The following is a 6000-nucleotide window of genomic DNA, read 5'->3' on the forward strand; positions in this document are numbered from 1 at the left end:
CAAAATCTGCACTTTGTCCATTTTTTTTAAAATCAGCTTCACAAAGTGTCTTAATGTGGTCATTGAGCACATTTTTAGGATGACCACAACACCTATTGACCAACAATGAAAACTACCTTAGTTTTTATTAGTTTTACATTGGACAGTAGCTCGATATCTTCTTGTCTACATTTACTGAGATGCAAGCAGTTTTTACCTAAATTCCTGCACCTTTGCAAAAATGGGGGAAAAAAAGTTGGTCACACAAAAACCCCACTATAATTAATTTATGCTGGTCAAGTGTAAAAGTAAAGTGATTTTTTGCTGATTTTACCAATAAGGCAAACAGTCTGCACAAATATCATAGCCAATAAACCCTTACTGATACACTAGGGGTAAATTCAAAAATGGCAACGGCACAGTAGTCACCAGACAAATTTGCAAATGTGAATTACCTTCTTGGTTAGGGTCATTATCAACAGCTGGACAGATGTGCAATGAGTCAGAGCAATGAAACATGTAAGCTGTCACCGTGGATCTTGCCATTCATGTGAATGTTACTTTGACACGCACCAACTACCTAAGCATTGTTGCAGACCATATACACCATTTCATGGAAATGATATTCCCTGATGGCTGTGGCCTCTTTCAGCAGGATGATGCACCGTGCCACAAAGCAAAAATGGTTCAGGAATGGTTTGAGGAGCACAAGAACGAGTTTGAGGTCTTGACTTGACAGGATCTTTTTTAAAGAAGATTCTGGCCCCTACCTGCTTTGATGTCTTTGGTATTGCATTAAACAATTGTCTTCAGGATCTGGTGATGGTGCTACTAGTATCGAGCTTTGTCAAGAGCCTTCTGGCAGCCACTGAGCAGATGTTCCAGTGATCCTCTCTCAGAGCACAGCTGACGAGAAGCTTTAATGATATACACCTAAATGTATGCCTATGTTTAATAGAGAATGGTATATTATTTTCTAAAATAGTAAAACCTGAAATAGTGGTAACACAAAGTATAATTTAATATATATAATAGCAAATAACTTGTGTTCTAATAGGAAATATTTAGTAATCAGTCCATGAACAAATGGAGAAAATTATGTGAATTTTTACATTTTTCTTTTGTCTGGTATGATTCAAATGGCCTCTTTCCCAATTAAACTACTAAACTTTGACTTGGGAAGTGTTGATTGGAGGATCGTAACAACATGCAAGAAAGGGTTACAGCCAAGTGTGTGGCTTATGTTGTTTATAATGACGTGAGCTACTGGCGTGTTAAATTATAACAAGATATATTTTTTATATGCAAGCCTCACATAAACAATGCAAAAAACATTACGTGACCAGTCTGAATGAATGTTCAGTCTGAATGGTGTTACTGCGTTTTTATTAACTAATTATCTTATTTTTCAATGCCTAGTCTGGATATAATGGCGCATGTCCCTTTATGAGCACACATTAATCTGAAGAGTATTGAAGGTTTAACTAATTATATTCAGTGTATTCAGTAAAATACTATTTTTTTCTGTGGTTGAGTGCAGAAAAGCTATTCTGACGTCACCATCGTGAGACCCACAAAGCTGAAATTAGGGCAGGCTGGCCAATCCAGTTGTAAATCTTGCCTTGTATCTAGTTCATTTAAGTCTGATTTGTTTTCATACGCAATTTTGACAACAGTCTCAGAATTCCTTTTCGCCTTTAGTGGCCAAAACAACATTCATCTGGAGGTCTGAGGGACAGACAAGTTGCGTTTTGAATCCTGTTGCAGTGATAATGAAAATTTTAAACCCTGAATATCAGCAGAAGCACAGTCAATACTTTTTTGACAAGTCAACTAAATATATTTTTAAACATTGGATGGATTTCTGTTTTCATATTCCTAATCACAAAATTATCAGCATCAGGTATCGCAATCAAATAAAGAAGCTTCTGTCATCAAGAAAGCAAAATGCTATTACTTAGTGATTGTTTAAATAGCAATCGGAATCTAATTTCTTTATGTTAGACAAAAAAGGACTCAAAAGCTCAGCTACTACAAAAAACAAATTAAATTGTGGTTTGCTCTGCCTCTGCCCATGCAGGAAGCATCTATTTTAGATACTGCCATATTATTCTAACCTCTGGGACCAGCTAATGCCCTGGATGGGTATTCGTGATGTTATAATTCTGCAGGGAGGATCATGGAAAATACATTATACGCAGAGGGTCACTGAAAACATATTACTTTAGTCAGAAATCTTCCATGCCTCTTCCCCCAAAACTCCCCCTCAGGATCACTCTGGTAAAACCATCTGTGAATAGACAAAGCTGACTGAGCAAACATCTTGTAGCACTTATAGCATCATTCAGTGCCCCCAGACCCACAGCTAAATGGATTGTAGATGTTTAAAACATCTCAGTAGTTAAAGTATTGATTGAATCTCTGCCACACATAGAGCATGAGATGCACAAAAGAAAGCAAAACCAAAGAATAGAAAAAAAGAACATTTTTTCAAACATTTATATTGATGAACGTCAAATGTACATTTAACTTTCCAATCTCACAGAAAAAATAAAACTGTGATTGACAGGAGATGAAGCGGCTCCATTATTGAGTGCCATCTTCGAAGCAAAGCCCACTGTAATTACTGAATAAATTATTAAGTATATCATATTTATTAATGGAGGATGAATATTTTAAAGCTAAATCCAGTTCTCCTCAATGGTTCCCTGACCTTTCCTGGCTGGAATTAAGTTTGAAATCACGGTCTTTGTTATTACTTATATGTGTGTGCTTTGCATGTGTGTTGTTATTGCAAGCAGATTTTCTCAGTGGATCCCTGCTTCTGTCTTTTTGTGTTGTTTAAGTACATGACTTCCTGTGAGATAAAACTGGATGGGAAGTTGTATGCATGCGCCACATGATGTTCAGAAGCTTTATTTTGGGATCAAGACAAAAACACCTCAAGGAGTCCCATGGACCAGAAATCAATCAGCTGTGACAGCTCTATTGTGGAAAGTACTTGAGTCCTAAATAAGTGAAAGGCTGGTGAGGTTTACAGCCCCACGACAGTGAAGGAAGAGGAAATAACACCGTTGACTTCAGGGTGAGGAGAATGAGAGACGATGTGTTTGTGTGTGTTGAGGATGGGTGGAGTGTGGATATTGCATAAAAATCGTGACGCTTCTCATGAGCACAATGCAATTAGGCCTGTGATATGAATCAAATGTTGTTCCGCTGTAATTATAGCCAGCATTCCCCTCATGTTAAATGGTCCCCCCCACAGATTGAATCAGACTTTGTAATATTAACCGGTTCCTTGTATTTCAAGATAACAGTGTGATGTAACTATAATCAGCTGACACATTTCAGCATTCCTTTGCTCTTTGTTCTACCAAGGCACATTTAGAAAATGAAACCAAAGCCATGGAGTGGTTATTGACATTCATAGCACACTGTCTGATCAATATGAATGCTAATTTTAACTATTTCCTTTGTCCTAACAACAAATCTACAAGGAAAATTATTTATTTTTACAATTTATCTCAGTAGTTATTGACCAAAGTCAAGGTTTTTTACAAGCACAGACAAACAAAGGTGTTTCAGCTTGATCTGTTGACCCAACATTGTAGTTGTGTGTTTTTTTGGAACACTGGGACGATGGTTCGGCTGCTCTTGTTGAACTTTTCCCATCATCCCAGTTCTCCTGAGTCTCGAAATCCCCAAAGAGTCGTTGCACAGAAGTTCCGCCTGCTTCAAAAACATAAGTCCTGCATGCTGAGTTACTGCTACAGAATGCAGATGACTGATGGCTCGTTAAATCCTAATATATGTAACAGCAAGAGAAGAAGACAGAGATAGATGGTGATTCCTTAGACATTTGGCTCAGACTTCCATAACTGCTAATAACTTGTCAGCTCATCTGCTAGAAAAGTGCCGCTGCTGCACCTTTCAACCGTAAAGCAATTTCTCCTCGACCCCATGTCGTATCTTTCCATCAAACTATCTATAGTCTGCACATCTTAAACATCCTTGTCTGACTGGAGGAGTTGCACTGAATTTAAATGACTATGAGAGAGGAGATTGATGTAGGAAGCCAGAAGCACAGAACATATTAAATACTGATGTGTATGACCACTAATTACCTAAATGACTGCGTGTAGGAAAAGGGAAGAGCATGCTTGAGAAGGTGAATTAATGATAGAATCGAGCCACTTTAGGCCCTGCATCAATTTATGTGATGTCCATTTTATTATTATTAAAGCTTTTGTATCTGACACTGGAGCCTTACTTCAAAACTAGTCGTTAATACTTTTCTTTTTGTGACTGTGAACCAGTCTCAAATCAAACAGCTTGAGTTGAGACTTATAGATTGAATATTCCGTCCTTATATGACTTAGGCTGTGTCCACCAATGCAGAACTGTTCCAATGTTTAGTTTGCAAACTAAAACTCAGATGTCACCAAGAACTGGTCTACATTTCCACAAATTTATCCCAGCACCGCCGCATCAATGTAAGTAGCTGCACACATAGGGGTAAGAAAACACCAGCTAGGTGGTCAACTGCATTGTTTAACTGGAAACATTCCAAACTTTAATAAAATCACTTGTTCTGCTTCAATAGAATTACCAATCACTGCTGTACAAGACGGATGTGCAAGATGAATGATGCTCAGCTGTGGGAGCAGTTCATGCAACTCTTCAGAAACATAATTATATCTGAAATTTCGTTGAGTTTTAAAGAAGAAATACCAACTGCCATTTGGCTGTACCAGTTGAAAGCAGGTTGGCATCTCAGTGGGAAGACTGGCAAGTGAGAAATCTGTTGGTATCGCTACAGTTTTGCAGCACTGTGATCAAAGTGCTGCTCTCGTTGCACATTGCATTACAAGATGCTGAAAATTTAATGGAAATGTCTACTTATTTTGAGCACCACAATGCATCAGTGCATTTGACTGCAGCACATTTGGCACCAAAGCAAAGGTACCACTGTAATCAGAAAAGGTGTCATTCAGCGATATAGCAGGGTGTTGTTGATGGAAAAAGTCTTTTCTAGGATGTCAGTTGGCCATGCTGAGAGTGTACATGATGTAGAAGTGCTGAAACAGTTTCATTTGTGGGAAGTCATTTTTCACTCACTATAAAATCACCATCTAAGGCCACAGGTCACCACTTAATACTGCAGGAGAGTCTGTTTAACAACAGGCCTGGATGATGAAGCCCATGACACAGGAAGATTGACTCTACAGCAACAGAAGTTCAAAGCAAGGCTGAGCAGCACAGGGCCAGTTTTAGAGACCACTTTTGAAGAACCTTAAGGTAGATGTAGGTGAGTACTTGAAAGAAATGGCTGCCATTTTAATGTGACTGAGCTGCTGTGTGCTGCATAATAGCTGTAAGGAAACCTTTTGGAAGACAACCCAGTGCCTGTATGCTGTAGATGCAGTTAGAATCGAGGCAAACATAAGGAGCTGTACATATCTCACTATTTTTTGGTGAAGGTTAATTTAAGTCGCAAGCATATATTTGCAGGTTTGTTTGCATAGGTCTGTTAAATGCTCATAATAGTTGTTGCAATCCCCATATTTTGTCTCCGCTGTCCAAATGATTTTGTGCGATCAACCAAAAAATTGTCGTTGCAAATATATTTACTAAATTCAGACAAACTGAATTGTGGCCTACATTTTTGAAATGGTTTACAAACACTACAAACAACTTTTAATACAACAACAATATTTATGTATTTTGTTCACATATCTGATACTTATCACAGCTGTGAGTTTCTGAAGATCGCAGCAAAATATCCACAAACCAAATGTTTGGCTACATATTTGTAGTTTTTCAGTTTGTCTGCAGCATACTTCAGATCCTTTCATTTCTGAACACTCAAGGAAAATATAGTGTTCTCCCTGACTGTGTTTATAGATTATATATAATTAATAGAATATTACTGAAATCAGTAATAATGTATTAGATCAACCTTTACTTCCCTATACAAATTATATTACCCTTATGCATCACCAAATTCATGCATTACTGCCC

Source organism: Amphiprion ocellaris, chromosome 4 (assembly GCF_022539595.1).
Source record: "Amphiprion ocellaris isolate individual 3 ecotype Okinawa chromosome 4, ASM2253959v1, whole genome shotgun sequence".
In the NCBI taxonomy this organism is placed as follows: Eukaryota; Metazoa; Chordata; class Actinopteri; family Pomacentridae; genus Amphiprion; species Amphiprion ocellaris.